Source organism: Arvicanthis niloticus, chromosome 10 (assembly GCF_011762505.2).
Source record: "Arvicanthis niloticus isolate mArvNil1 chromosome 10, mArvNil1.pat.X, whole genome shotgun sequence".
Taxonomy (NCBI): domain Eukaryota; kingdom Metazoa; phylum Chordata; class Mammalia; order Rodentia; family Muridae; genus Arvicanthis; species Arvicanthis niloticus.
The window spans coordinates 49,330,977-49,346,529 of record NC_047667.1 but is presented as its reverse complement, the minus strand read 5'-3'; the positions used below and the strand labels follow the sequence as shown (position 1 = coordinate 49,346,529).

General features: G+C 41.5%; 1 pseudogene; it reads left to right on the top strand.

Moving 5' to 3' along the window:
* The first annotated feature begins 526 nt into the window (after positions 1–526).
* LOC117716024 (eukaryotic initiation factor 4A-II-like) lies at positions 527–2,337 on the top strand (annotated as a pseudogene).
* The last annotated feature ends 13,216 nt before the right edge of the window (positions 2,338–15,553 follow it).

Below are 15,553 nucleotides of genomic sequence, written 5' to 3'. Positions count from 1 at the left end.
ATTTTCCTTTTCTGCCCTTCCTCAGCCCCAGCCCAGACTTCGAGACGGAATCTCATGCCACCAAACTAGCTTCAGACTTTCTATGTAGCTAAGGATGGCATTGAATTCCTGATCATTCTCCCAAGTCCTGAGACAACAGGCATGTGCCACCACCCCCTGCTCACAGGTCTGCCTTATATTTGTATGGGTTGTCAGATACATTATGTAGGTGGAATAATGCGGTATTTCACAGAGTGGTGTCTTTAAGCGTGTGTCAGGATTTCCTTTTTTAAGGCTGAATGCCATATCCTGCATTTTGTTTGTCCACTTACCCACTAGCACTCCACTGTAGATACCTGCCACTTTTGTTGCTTCTGTTAGGAACTCTTGTTTCTCTCTCTTGCCTCTTGAGACTGATGTTCCTGTGAACGCGATATGTAGGTACCTCTTCAGTATTTCCCTTTACTCAGGAGATGTCTCAGCAGGTGCAGAGGACCCAAGTTCAATGACCACTACTCATGTTTGGCAGATCACAATTATCATCTGTAAGTCTAATTCCAGGAAATCCAACACCATCAGCTCAGGGAACTCTCCCACATGTGGCATACACACACGCAGAAGCACATACACACAAGTAATAAGTATGTTTTTAAAAAGACTTTTCTTCTTTTTCAGTAGAGCGCTGAGCAAGTTTTTCAAATCACATCTGGTGGCCCCTCGGATTACAACAGAGAAGAACATGGCGGCCCAAAGGGAATGGACCCTGATGGTGTCATCGAGAGCAACTGGAATAAAATTGTTGATAACTTTGATGATATGAGTTTAAAGGAGTCCCTTCTTCGAGGAACCTATGCTTATGGTTTGGAGAAGCCTTCAGCTATTCAGCAGAGAGCTATTATCCCTTGTATTAAAGGGTATGATGTGATTGCTCAAGCTCAGTCAGGTACTGGCAAGACAGCCACATTTGCTATTTCCATCCTGCAACAGTTGGAGATTGAGTTCAAGGAGACCCAAGCACTAGTATTGGCCCCCACCAGAGAACTGGCTCAACAGATCCAAAAGGAAATTTTGGCTCTTGGAGATTACATGGGAGCAACTTGTTATATGGGATTACATGGGAACAAATGTTCAAAATGAAATGCAGAAGTTGCAGGCTGAAGCCCCTCATATTGTTGTTTTTGCTCCAGGAAAAGTGTTTGATATGCTAAACAGAAGATACCTTTCTCCAAAATGGATCAAAATGTTTGTTTTGGATGAAGCAGATGAAATGTTGAGCCAAGCGTTTAAGGATCAGATCTATGGGATTTTCCAAATACAAGCATTAAATGCAAGCATTCAGGTTGTGTTGCTTTCTGCCACAATGCCAACTGATGGGCTAGAAGAGACCAAGAAATTCATGAGAGATCCAATTCCAATTCTGGTGACGGAGGAAGAATTGACCCTTGAAGGAATTAAACAATTTTATATTAATGTTGAACAAGAGGGGTAGAAGCTGGATACTTTGTGACTTGTGTGAGATTTTGACCATCACACAAGCAGTTATTTTTCTTAATGCAAGGCGCAAGGTGGAGTGGCTCACGGAGAAAATGCATGCCAGAGACTTCACAGTTTCTGCCCTGCATGATGACATGGACCAGAAGGAAAGAGATGTCATCCTGAGGGAATTCTGATCAGGGTCAAGCCCTGTTCTGATCACTACTGACTTGTTGGCTCACGGGATTGACTTGCGACAATTGTCCTTGGTTATAAACTACAGTTTTCCTACCAATCATGAAAACTATATTCACAGAATTGGCAGAGGAGGTCGATTTGGGAAAAAAGATGTGGTTATAAACTTTGTTACTGAAGAAGACAAGAGGATTCTTCGTGACATTGAAACTCTATAATACTACATTAAAGGGAATGCCCATGATGTGGCTGACCTGATTTAACTCCTGGGACGAGGTGGTTTTAAATGCAGTGCTCGCTGTTGCTGAATAGGCGATCACAACCTGCACTGTGCGTCATTGAGAGTATTTGAATCTTGTCTCAGTGCTCATACTGGATCACAAACACAGATTCTGATAGCAAAGTGACTTTAGTCCTGAGCTCTTGTGAGGAGAGGCATTGACTTTATCCTCTTTAGAGTTAGGCTGTTGGGGGTGGGTATAAAAGATGGGGTCTGTAAAATCTTTTTTTCTTAGAAATTCATTTACTAGTTATGTAGAAATGGTTGTATTAGATGTTCTTTATCATTTAATAATATACTTGTGGATTAAAAGATGTAAGTGCTGTATAAAATCAGCCAATTATGTTAAACTAGCATATCTGCCTTTACAGTGTTTGTCATTAGCCTGACTAGAAAGGCCTTTAAAAGTGATTTTTTTCTAAAAAAAAAAATTGAATGCATTTTATTGGTATGGTGTTTATTCAATAAAGTATTTAATTAGTGCTAAAAATGACTTTTCTTTTCATACTTCTGTTCCCCCCTCCCTGCTTTTTTCTTTTCTTTTTTCCTTTTCCTTTCTTTCTTTCTTTCTTTCTTTCTTTCTTTCTTTCTTTTCTTTCTTTCTTCTTCTTTTTTTTTTTTGATATAGACCCTGGGATGAGCTTGCTGGATCACACAAAAACCGTTTTTTAAATTTTTGAGAAGTTTCCCTGACAAGACCATTTTGTATTTCTACTAAACAGTACAGATGGGTTTCAATTTTTCCACATCTGCGGTAGCACTCGGGATGTTGTTTTGATTTCCTGTGCTCATCCTATGGTATGTAATAGTTTTCAATTATTTTCTCTTAAGGTAGGCCTGATTCTTGACATCTTCCTTCTCTGCACTGGTTCCAGGTACGGTTTTGTAAGTTTGGTTTATATTTCCTTATAATAGCAATGTGTAGCAATGTGGATACCCAAGTCCTTTGTCTATTTTTACAGTAGCACTGATGGTGAAGTATATGAGTTGTTCATATGTTCTAGATAATAACCCTAATTAGTTATGATTTTTCTAGATAACCCTAATTGCTTATGATTTATCAGCATTGTATCCTGTCCTGTAGGTTGTCCGTTAACTTTTGTTGAATGATTGCTGTCATGTACAAGAAATTAGAGTTTGGTTTAATTGCTCTTGTCTATTTTTGCTTTTTTAGTTATATCTGAGAACTCCCTGCCAAACCCAATGCCATGTGTGAAGCCTTTCTCCTGTGCTTTGTAGGTTTTGATTCTTTCTTTATTTTGAGTTAAGTTTTGAACGTGGTTAAGATAGGAAACCAACTTCATTCTTTTACAGCTGGCTTCTCAGTTTCTCAATATGTAGGACTGTGATATTTAGGCGAAAAGAGGGGGTCGGCCAGTTGATTGGGGCGTAGTTAACAATGAGCGTAGCAGAATATGAGATTGAGTCATGAAGGCACTTTAAAGCAGCCTAAGAATTTAGCAACTGGAAAGCATCATGATCAGATTTATATCTGAGAAGAAAACCCGATACATTCCATATGGAATACCAAATCACATTAGCATTCTGTGACTTTTCAGAGAGATGATGCATTTGTTTTACTATTACTATTTTCTCTTCTTGCTTTGTTGTTGTTGAAATAATGTCTCTATATAGCCCAGACTGTCTTAGAACTAACTGTTATGCAGACCAGGCTGGCCTCAAACTTACAGAGACCTGCTTGCTCTGCCCAAGTGCACCAGCACTCCCAGCCTCCTCTTTGCTTCTTAGTCTTCTTTTCCTTTTGGCTATTAACTGTGTGAACCTCTTTTTGTTCTATGTAGTTTTACGTCTCTCCTGGCTTTTGGAGGATACTAAGTGCTGAATTTACAATTGGCCTTCTTGCCATAACCAATCTGTGTCCCTCTCTTTACTTCTCAGTCAGTGTTCATTGTGGTAGAGTTTTAGGATTTTCCTTATATAGTGTGTACTGGCGATGGAACAGATTGTAACAATGTCTTGAGAAAAAGTTCATGCCCTAACTTGCTTTACTGGACCAAGCCCATCAGATTTATTCTTTGAAATAATCATGAACACATGATCTAGCAGTCTCAATCCTAGACATAACTTTTTATAAAAAAAAAAAAAAAACAACAGACTTTCATGCAAATACTGCGTGTTAATGTTCACAGCAGCATTATTCATAATTGCCCAGAGTGGAAAGAGTTAACATCCATCTTATTCAGCCATAAAATAGAATGGAATACTAATACATGCTACATAAGGCATGAGCCTTGGAAACAAGCTAAGTGAAAGAAGCCAAACACAAGAAGCCACATGTTATAATTATATATATGCAGTGAAAGCTGGAGGATTTAATGACTTTGCAACTTTAGCTATCATTTTTGAACACTGCAAATCAAGGTACGTTCTATCGCGCCCCCCTAGAGCTTTGCATCCGCGGAGAAATCACGAGACGCAGAGATCAGGTAGTTACTGTAAACGAGGCTTTTTAATCTTTATCACCCACGTGGAGAAACGTGGAGAGACGCGGAAGGGTCGAGCTGAGGAAGGGGTCCCGCTTAAGTACAGTCTAGAGTGACGTATTCACTTTTGATTGGCTGTTCGCTCACCACCCAATATGCCTCGGGATTGGCAGTGACTAAGGAAGCCTATCTGCCTAGCAACTGCGCAGATAACAGCAGCTTCCTACAGTACGTGAGCTTTGTACTCCTTTGTACTGGAGAATGCCACTTTGATCTGCAGCTCCAGTACATACTCAGAATGTATGTATGACCTGAGACATTCAGGTTCAGTGATTCTCCTTCCTCAAAGCCTTCATGTGTACTGGTTTTTGTGGTACTGAGGATTGAACTTTGAGCTGTGTGCATACTAGGCAAACACTCTACAACCATCACAGACATCAGCAGCCCCGTTTCAGAGGCATGCAAGTCCACCATGTCAGGATAGAAGCATGGCAAGTGTTGTCAGCATGGCAGCAGCAGGAAGCCATGAGATAAAACCTTGAATAGCATGCTTGCATCACCTGCACCTGGAAGTCTTGTGATTATATTTTTATTACATGTACAGAGTATGTAAATCTATGGAGACAGAGAAGTTAGGGGGACAGATAGGAGTGAGGTAAGAAATGTCTATATTTTTGAGTTTGTTATATGGAATATATTTCAATTCTTAAAATGTCATTTTAAAAAAAAATATGTCTTTTTCTACAATATCCAGAGAGATGAAGATAAAGACACTATTCAAGCCAGGCCTAGGGGCTTATGCCTGCAATCCTAGCAGGAGGCATAATGTGATTATGGGGCAGGAGGATTGATGTGAGCCTGAAGCCAGTGTGGGCTGCACAGTGAGTTCTAGGCCAGCCAGGATGACAGAGTGAAACCTTGTTAAAAAAAACAAAGCAATAAACAAAGAAAACCAAACCAAAGACCCAACCAGCCAACAATTAATCAACTAAAAATGAACTATCCAGAGATGAGGACCATAAACAGCTTTGGCACCATAATTTGAGATTCTTCTTAGGGGAAGAGCTTCCTTGTGCCCCAGCCACAAGCTGAGCTCTTGCCACCTCATAGCAAGAGGAGTTTCCGCTTCAGAGGATTACGTTGCACTAGAGGGAATTTGGGGTTTATGTCTCTGAAGATGCTGGATCAGAAATTTAAGATGAGTATATTGGGTGGAGCATTTCAATGAATTTTATTTATTGACTTCTATTTTAAAACTGTTCCTTTGGTTGTGGAAAGTATTTTGTTATGAGCTGAGGACAGAGATCACCCCCTAAGATGAGACACTTGAGATCTCTTGGTTCAGAGTGCTGAGTGAGTTCTACAGTTATGGAGAAAAATAAGTTGTTTTTCAGGGTATTTTTTTCCCCTCGCACAGGAACTGGTTTATAATAAAATCGTAAGAGAAAACATTGTTACAGTCTGTCCTTACAATCTTCTCCCAATATCCACACAGCACATAGGATCCAAAAGAAGACGTGTGAGCCTTTCATGTAGGGGCCCCACGCACCAGCTGCATATCACTAACTAACCCTGGGGCCATTCCCTCCTCTCCCCACCTTCCTGATTTTCCTAAAGTTACTGCTCCAGACCTAATGGCAAATGATTTGCCTGTTTCCTTTATGCTGTACTTCCCCCATCATAATGGGTGGGGATGCTTTAGCAATCCATACGTATGAGGAAAATTGTACAGCAACAGATTCGGTTCCAGAAGAAAGGATGGGGAAAAAAAGAGAATCTGGGAGATGAATGGAATACCCATGACTGAACTCAATCAGACTCAAGTAGAATTTCCTTCATTTATTTTCAAGAAGTTGGAGCTTATTATCAATTATGTGCATATGGTTACCGATGTGTTACCATCTAGGATGATGTTAATTAACACCTAACAAGACTGACATGTTCTTCCAGCCAGAAGGGTCAGTTCTGCTAATGTAAAAATTAATGTAGCAGCTCAGAATTCTCTTTCCCATGATTTTAAACCATTGTATAAGAAAAACTCTTGGCAAACTACAAGAGCTTTTCAGACAGAACACAGTATTACTATGAGGAATCCAGTATTAGCTTGCGACTTACTTCTCAGGTCAACAATATCCTCAGGAAAGTGTCGACATCCACCTAATAAAGTGGTATGAAACCACTCCAGGTTGTTATGCCTGCCTTCCATTACTGCAAGACACAGGAGACCATTTAACTCCAGTGTAGAAAACAGGCCCATCTGCTAAGATGACCAGCATGAAATAGTTTCCCTATTACATGAGCCACTCCCTGTCCACCATGGAGAATTGTCTTTATCCAGTTTTATATCACACTGATGGGATGTTTCGGACCTTGGACCAGTGTCTTGCACTGGTTGCACCTAACTGTGAGAGGGCATCAGCTGAGATTGGCACGCGTATGTGTGTGTGTGTGTGGGGGGGTGTCCAGCTTTTGCTTCTCTTGCTCTAGGATTCAATAGCATTGGGGATCTTTTAGTTCCTTTCAAGGAACGGTTCTACAAATGATTTTCTAGTTCTCCAGGTGCTTTCTACAGACTAGTCCTTCATTTATCCAGGTGCCAATGTGGGTTTTGAGTCCCCTAGTCTTTTATTCCCTTCAAGTAAGTTGTAAGAGAAACGGTGGTGGCCATCTCTACGTAAACACTGGGGACCGTGCAGCCACAAAGGCATCTCCTGCTAATATAGTCCTCCTAATTGAGGACTGTATGAGAGACAAGGATTGCTGGTGCAGACAATGCCAACCAATTGGAAACTGCTGTTTAGAAGAGATGCTTTCTTGGGTGTCAGGGGCAGCCTTGCTTATACAGTGAAGGCCTAAAATCAGCAAATAGGCCTAAGTCAGCCTGCTAAAACAAAGTATTGGTCTCTGTGGAAAAACACTGAACAGATGGCTATAGGATCTTATAAACAAGCAGCCTTGGTGGAAATTTACCAGCCTATATAGTCACAGACCTTGTGGATAGGTCGCCTTGGTGGATAGTACCAACTTAGATAAGGACAAGTGAATCATAGGCAGAGTCATAGTAGCCTGTTTCCTGAAACTTCACCCAGCTGATACTCTGTTCTGGAAGATATCTGTACTCCCACTGAACACCTATGCTCCTGTGTCATCCCCTTCCCCACATCCTGCCTCTATGTGCATATAACCCCTGTGTGAAAGAAGTAAAATCAGCAGTTTGATCAGACTATAGACAAGCTGCTCGTTCTTTGTGTTTGCATTTTCCCCCATTCTCTCTTTCAGGTGATCTCCCTGGACCCTGTTCAATACCCTGCTGGACAGGACACTTGGGACCAATGGAGCACAGATGGAGGGTATTAAAGGAGCTTGCAGCAGCATTCAAATAAGCTTGCTACAGCATTTCTCACCTGCTCCTGGCATCTGTGTCATTGACTCTGAGCTACCTCACCTCCAACCCCTAAGGGCAGGTAGAGTCCAGCTGCCAGTAGTCCAGGGCACAGGCAGCAGTAAGCCATCAAACTCTTTGGTCCTTCCAAAGAATATTTCTCAGATCACTTCTTCCAAGCTTTCACGACTCTGGTTCTTTGTTAGCCTCTTGTAACCTGATAGGCTTGAGTTAAGGACTGAAACAGAAGATTCCTAAAGTTTGCTTTTAAACTCAGTTTCTAGTTTGACCTGCTGCTGCTTTCCTCCTGATGTAAACCCTTGCCCGAGGCATACAAGGTTCTCCCTCTCATATTTATGCTCTACTAGTTTTTCATTGCCTCTGCAATGAATGACCAAAATTTTCATTTAGTGTGGTGGACATAATGCAAATGTATTATCTTTCAGTTGCAAAGGTCAAAAACTTGACATGTATTTCTCTAGACCACAAGAAAAGTCAACAGGGCCTGTATTCCTTCTGCCCCCAACAGCCTAACTCTAAAGAGGATAAAGCCAATGCCTCTCCTCACAAGAGCTCAGGACTAAAGTCACTTTGCTATTAGAGTCTGCGTTTGTGATCCGGTATGAGCACTGAGACAAGATTCAAATACTCTCAATGACTCACAATGTACGTTGTGATCGCCTATTCAGCAACAGTGAGCACTGCATTCAAAACCACCTCGTCCCAGGAGTTAAATCAGGTCAGCCACATCATGGGCATTCCCTCCACTTACTTGGCTCCTGGATTCTTTATGTTCAAAGCCAGACAGTGGACTAGGTCCTGTCATGTTACCAGCATTTTGTGCTTGCTCTTTTGCTTTAAAGGGACGTTGGTTATTACCCTGGACCCACATGGATAATCTAGGCTAACCTGATTTTAATATCAGCTGATTAGCAACCTTAATTGTGTCTACCATCTTAACTTCTCTGTGCCAAGTAACTGATTTGCAGGTTCTGGAGCATTAGGATGCAGCCATCTTTAGGGGAACATTATTCTGCCTGCTACATACTCATCCATCCTTTACCTCCCCCCCACCGCCCCCCCCGCCATCCAGACAGTCAGAAGCACATTTAATTTATTTTTCTATTTTTCAGTTAATTGCTATAACAATCAAGTAGTTTTGAATATTGTCAGCAAATCCTCAAGTGTTTATTATAATTAAGTAAGAGTAACATGCAAATTATATATCCAGATATCTTGATTCCTATTTTTGTAAGTGAGCTCTACAGAGTTGAATGTGTTTTTTTTCTAAACCTAGTCTTTATTTTAATTTATTTTAGGTTTATTTATATCATATAGCTTAGTGTTTTATCTGCATGTATGTATGTGTACATATGTGCCTGGAGTCTATGAAGTCAGAAAAGGGCATCAGATCCCCTGGAACTGGAGTTATGGATGGCTACCATGTGGGTTGCTGGGAACTGACCCTGGGTTCTCTGTGAAAGGAGCAGTCACTCTTAACCGTTGAGCCATCTCTCCAGCCTTTCAGTTTTTATTCTAAGTCATTGAGGTAGTCAGTTTGGGAATCCTACTATAACAAAGCATTTTAGCATCTAACTTTAACTGTATTAATGATAGCACACACTTATTAATTATGTATTATAATTAAATCTTGCAAGAAATATTTCAAATAAGTAAAGACTAGTCAGAGTCTGAGCTACAGAATATTGTAAAATTTTTCTGCATTAATGATCTCATTTTAGCAAATGTCTACTACTCTGGCTGCTTTTGCTTTCTTTGGGCTAAAGAAGGGAGGCAGCACAGATGGTAGCAGGTAAGTTGCCTTTGTTTCTGGTGTGGAACATACTGTGAACAGTAATTCCCTTTTGGGGCAAGTATGTAAAGATCCAAGAGTTATACCTGAATAGATAGTACTTGTGTTGTTTTTTATGATGCCATGCCCTTGACAGAAAGAATCGTACAGTTACTGGGGAAAGAAGCAGCCAGAGTTCCTTGGAGAGGCCTCTAGATCAGTGTTTCTCAACCTATGGGTTTGTGACCCCTTTAGGGTCAAAGAGTCAATTTAATGGTGTTGCTTAAGTCCATTGGAAAACACAGATGTTTACATTTCGAGTCATAACAGTAGCAAGATTACAGTTACGAAGTAGCAATGAAAATAATTTTATGGCTGGGGGTCACCACAACATGAGGAACTGTATTAAAGGTTGAGAACCACTGATAAAGAGGGTGAACCACCTCCTTCTCATAATCTCCCTCTTTCTCCTTCTCCTCCTCTTCTTTCTTCTCCTTCTCTTCTTCCTCCTCCTCTACCTATGGCATGCTTTTATTGAAATAAAGTCCAGCATGTAGCACAGACAAAAGAATACTATAGATTCTTTCCACCCCTTTCCCAGGAAAGCTTTCTTTGCCTTCCTTAGACAAGAAAGATGTCTCAAAAGTATTTGCTATAAAATTGTTATATTTTCCTTTTTCCCTACCCTGATTGAAGATGTTTGCAACTGTTTAATGTCTTTCACGTAACTGTCATCTTGTTACTCATTTATATCTTTTAAAAATAGAGTTGTTTATTTATTTTATCTATATGAATACACTGTAGCTATCTTCAAACACACCAGAAGAGGACATCAGATCCTGTTACAGATGGTTGTGAGCCACTGGGTGGCTGCTGGGAATTGAACTCAGTACCTCCAGAAGAGCAGCTAGTGCTCTTAACTGCTGAGCCATCTCTCCAGCCCACTCATCTATATCTCAACCATGCCTACTATAAGTGATAGTTTACATTAGACATTCCGCATACTTTGTGAACTGACGAGGCCTCATGTTGGTGGGTGCTGTGTGTTTTGCTTCTTTGTAGTCTCATAGTATTTCAAGTATGAGTGATGTCTTTGATTCCTAATAAGGGCTTTATGAAAAGCCCCACTTCTCCCTTATTGGGAGCCTTGTGTGACAAAGTAGATAAAGTCATATCAAAGGCTCTTCAGTTTTTAGTTTGGGTAGAGAGGGAGTGACCCAAGAGAGTGAAACAGGAGACAAATAGTCCTTCATGATCCTTGTAGGGGATTTTTGGGTTAACCCTTTAAAATTGTGGAGCTAAAACTATCAGCAGCAGTGAGGAGACACATCCTGGGACTGCCACCAGTGGTCTGAGGAGTTTTGATCCTTAGGAACCCCCACTCAGGTAACACAGATTCTTGACTGCTCTGAAGAAAAGAATGCCAAGACAAGTCAGAGTGAGGCCAAATTAGTGCACTTATTATGCATAAGTGATAGATAGTGAACAAGTTAGATTTGAGTACTTGTTTTTAGAAAGAGATACCTAAGAAAAGACAAAATATACCTAAGTGTAGGTGTGACCTTCTCAAGAGAGTACCACTCAGGTGTCTTTACAATGGCTACACAATGTGACTTTATGGCTGCATTTCATCGCTCAGAGGATGTAATTTACAACAGGATCAACAATTAAGCAGAGCCATAGAATTATGTACAGAAATATAGTCTAGTTTGTTTATTCTCCTCATCTTAAACTTTTTTTTTTATCAAATAAATGAAATTGTTAAGGTAGCTTTATATGGTGTATTGTTTGGGCTTAGAGAAGAGAGAGGACCGCTGACACGGTTAAACCCAAGGCCCTGTGTGAGCAGTTTGTTGTTTTTCTGCATCATTGTTTGGCATTTTAAACAAAACATCTTTGTTTGATATATTTTTAGGAAAACTAGCACAATCTCTGTAGGCAATTCTGGACTTATCAGCTGTGTTAAGGTTGTTGTTGTTTTGTGTTGACTTTTAGCTAGTGGGAAACAGAACTACTTTCTAAGGGGTAGGGCTTCTTTTCCTTTTCTTGTCCCCTTAATTTGTCCCGCCTTTCTATTCCCATCTCACACCAGATCCATTTTCACTCATGACTCAATTACAGTTTATAGCAGTGGTTTTCAAAGTGCAGTCTTGTAGCAATATGACCACAAGGGACATGCCTGCAAGGATCTGGCAGGTGCTCAGGGGTAACATCAGTAAAGCATCACCTGGCGACATGTTAGAAACAGACCTCTGGGTCTCACCACTCAACTAAAGAATCAAAACTTTGCTAGGGGCTGGGGGTAGAGCAACTCATCTGTGGTGGTTTGTATATGCTTGGCCCAGTGACTGGCACTATTATGTGCGGCCCTGTTAGAGTAGGTGTGTCACTAGAGTCGGTGGATGTGGGCCTTAAGACTGTCATCCTAGCTGTCTGGAAGCCAGTATGCAGCCTTCAAATGAAGATATAGAACCCTTAGCTCTGCCTGCACCATGCCTGCCTGGACACTGCCATGCTCCTGCCTTGATGATAATGGACTGAACCTCTGAATCTGTAAGCCAGCCCCAATTAAACTTTGTTCTTTAGAAGACTTGCATTTGTCATGGTGTCTGTTCACAGCAGTAAAACCCTAACTAAGACATCATCAATCCACTGTTTTAAGAAAACTTACAGGGAGCCTTCACCCCAACTGACTAATGTTGAAGGTACTCTGCACACTGCTAGAGGAGAAAGGTAACCATCAACCCAGCTATAAACCCCACAGTCTACAATGGTGATCTGCTTGCAGAATATACTAGTGCACAAATATTGTGAGAGAAACCAAGCACTCTGTGATTAGATTTACGGCCTACTTCATGAGCGGAAACCCATGCCTGACACTGCTGGTGGCAATGAACCTTAGACTGGATAGGTCATGGACCTAAAGGAAAGCTAAATACAAGTTGTTCTGCTAAAGTAGCGTAGCAATAAAATGATTCCTACAGACATTCTGCTAACCATAGAGCAGTGCTTTGCTCAGCCACCGTCAGAGAAGCCTCCTCTTACAGTATATGGGAACTAACACAGAGACGCACAGCTAGACAATGAGCAGAGACAGAGATTTTGGACACTGAGGTGGTTTGAATAGGAAGAGCGCTCACAGACACATGTGTACTTGAGCCAATTCTTGGTGCAAGGAGACTGCACTATTAGGAGGTGTGGCTTTGCTGGAGTAAGTGTGGCCTTTTGGAAGAAGTGTGTCACTGTACTGGTGGGCTTTGAGATCTCATATACCCTAGCTATGCTCAGTGTGGCACACAGTCTTCTTTTGCTGCCTTCAGATCGAGATGTAGAACTCTCAGCTACTTCTCCAGCACCATGTCTGCCTACATACTGCCATGTTTCCTGCTGTGACAACAATGGGTAAACCTCTGAAACTGTAAGCCAGCCCAATTAAATATTTTTTTCTTTATAAGAGTTGCTGTGGTCATGGTGTCTCTTCACAGCAAGAAAATCCTAAGTAACACACAGACACTGAGTCCTAAATGGGATGACTTTATCAAACGCTTCCCCTCAAGAGTCAGGGAGCTAGGCAGAAGAGAAGGCAGACAGAATCTAAGGGCAGAAGGGATGGATGAGTCTAAGGAACCAGTGTATTCCAGACATAATGCAACCGATGCACATGTGAATGACCTCACAGAGACTGTGGCAGCATGCACAGAGCCTGTACAGGTCCGAGCCATGGGGGAGCCCAGTCCTGAAGGTGAGAGTGGGCACTGGCATCAATACCTAACCTAGAAGATACTTGTAATTGATAGCAGCTTGCAAATAAAAAGTTAATTTTCTTTCGATTTATTAACCACACTTAAGGTTAGGCCCCATGCCCAGCTATAGATGGCTAACACAAAACATACTCAAGGATATTTTTGTAAACTTTTAGTCTCATATTGCTTAGTTTGGACACGTTAGCCTTAATGGTCTTTTGCCTGTATATTATGGTTTTTAATCTTAATCTTGTTTTGTTGTTGTTTTGGTAGAAGTGATTTTTAAAAAAGATATTTATTTATTTATTGTATATGAGTACACTGCTGCTGTCTTCAGACACATCAGGAGAGGGCATTAGATCCCATTACAGACGGTTGTGAGACACCATGTGGTTGTTGGGAATTGAACTCAGGACCTCTGGAAGAGTAGTCAGTGCTCTTAACCACTGAGCCATCTCTCCAGTCCTAATCTTGCGTTTTGATGGGTAGTTTCTCTTCGTGTGTTTTTTCTTCATTCATTCATTTTTAAATTCTGTGTGTTTTGGTCTGGAGAGATGGCTCAGAGGTTAAGAGCACTGGGTGCTTTTCTGGAGGTCCTGAGTGTTCAATTGCCATCAACCACATGGTGGCTCATAACTATCTATAATGAGATCTGCTGCCCTCTTCTGGCATGTAGGCATACATGCAGGCAGAACTCTGTAAATATTATTATTATTATTATTATTATTATTATTGGCACAGGGCTTGTGTAATAAGCCCTGGCTGGCCTAGACTCCCTTCGTAGACCAGACTGGCCTCAAACTCAGAGATCCACCTGCTTCTGCTTCCCAAGTGCTGGTATTAAAGGTATGGGCCACCGTAACTGGCACAAATAAATAAATCTTAAAAAAAAATACTGTGTGTTTTATTTAGAGAGAAAGGTCATGGAGTTGAGGAGGTGGGGAAGAGCAGGGACAAGTTGGGAGAGGAGAAACCACGATTAGACTTTATCATATGAAACTTTTCTCAGTAAAAACAAGTCCAGTAGATGATTCTGAAATGTTTGAAGATTACTTTAAAACTTACATCTGTTCAGTGTCTGTGCTAGCACTGTGTGTGTAGGCTGCGAAAAAGAACCTCTGGAAAGGATCTATGTCCTCAAAGTCTCACTGATTGCAACTTCAATGATGTGAAGAGGTTGAAAGGTTGCAATTCCAGAGCCAAATTATCCTAGGACGTCTTCAGGCCCCTTAATAGTTATTTAGTGTCCTCCTCTGTACTTGGCAACATCTTTTGTGATCCTTAGGTAAGACCTTTGGAAAGTATGAATAGACCTCTAGTTTTTCCTGCTTGGTTGTAATCATCTTACAATATACTCACCAATGGATTTACAAGTGTCCCATTTTACTACTTTCTGTGTTGTTACTATAAAAATTTCATGCAATTGCTACCTCATGGGTGCATGGTATTTCAGGAACCTAAATCTGTGTTACTGGGCAATGGTCACTCATATTTGGGCTCCATCTCTTATTCCTTTATCGTGAGAGCTATTTCTTTCATCGTCTTTTCAAAAGCAGTTCTCCACTAGGAACTTCCTCGGCATATTTTCATAAAACGAACATTTAAAAGGATGGTATTGTTCATCAGACACGTAAAATGTGTCTTTACAACTGACATCAGAATGACAATTTTAAAATGAGCATCTTCATAATGGTTACTGTGTTTTGAGGGGCGAGGGAAGGGGAAAAGAGAGGCACTTCTTAATAATCGGTTGTCTTTCCTCCTGAAATTCACCGTTGTTACTGTCTTGATAGCAGAGCCCTGTATTTTGGAGCAGAAAAAGCAGTCAAGTCATTTTCCTCTGAATTGACCAAGAATGTTGGCAAAGTAAGTCCAGGGAGAGGAGATGAGCTCACGTTTTCCTGAACAAGAGATTCTGAGACCCCTGTTCCTGCGCAGGTCAGCTCCCATTGTCTACACGCCCTCATCTGGCGATAGAGCAAGGCCCACAGAGGCTGCGCGCGCAGCCGCTCCCGGCTCCCGGAAGTCATCGTCTTCCGCCCGGAGTCCGGTAGGACGTCCCGCCCACTCCTACCTCTTGGGTAGAGCGCGGCGCCTATGATCAAGTACCAGAGGCAGAGTCCCAGCCAATGAAGTGCCAGAAATGAGACGCAGTGACCAATGAGTTGCTGGCTTGGTTTGGGCACCTGACCAATCACAAGACCTTTTGCCCGGATATGGTTTTTGGGTTCTGAGAGTAGCTGCCGGAGCGTGGGACTGCTACAC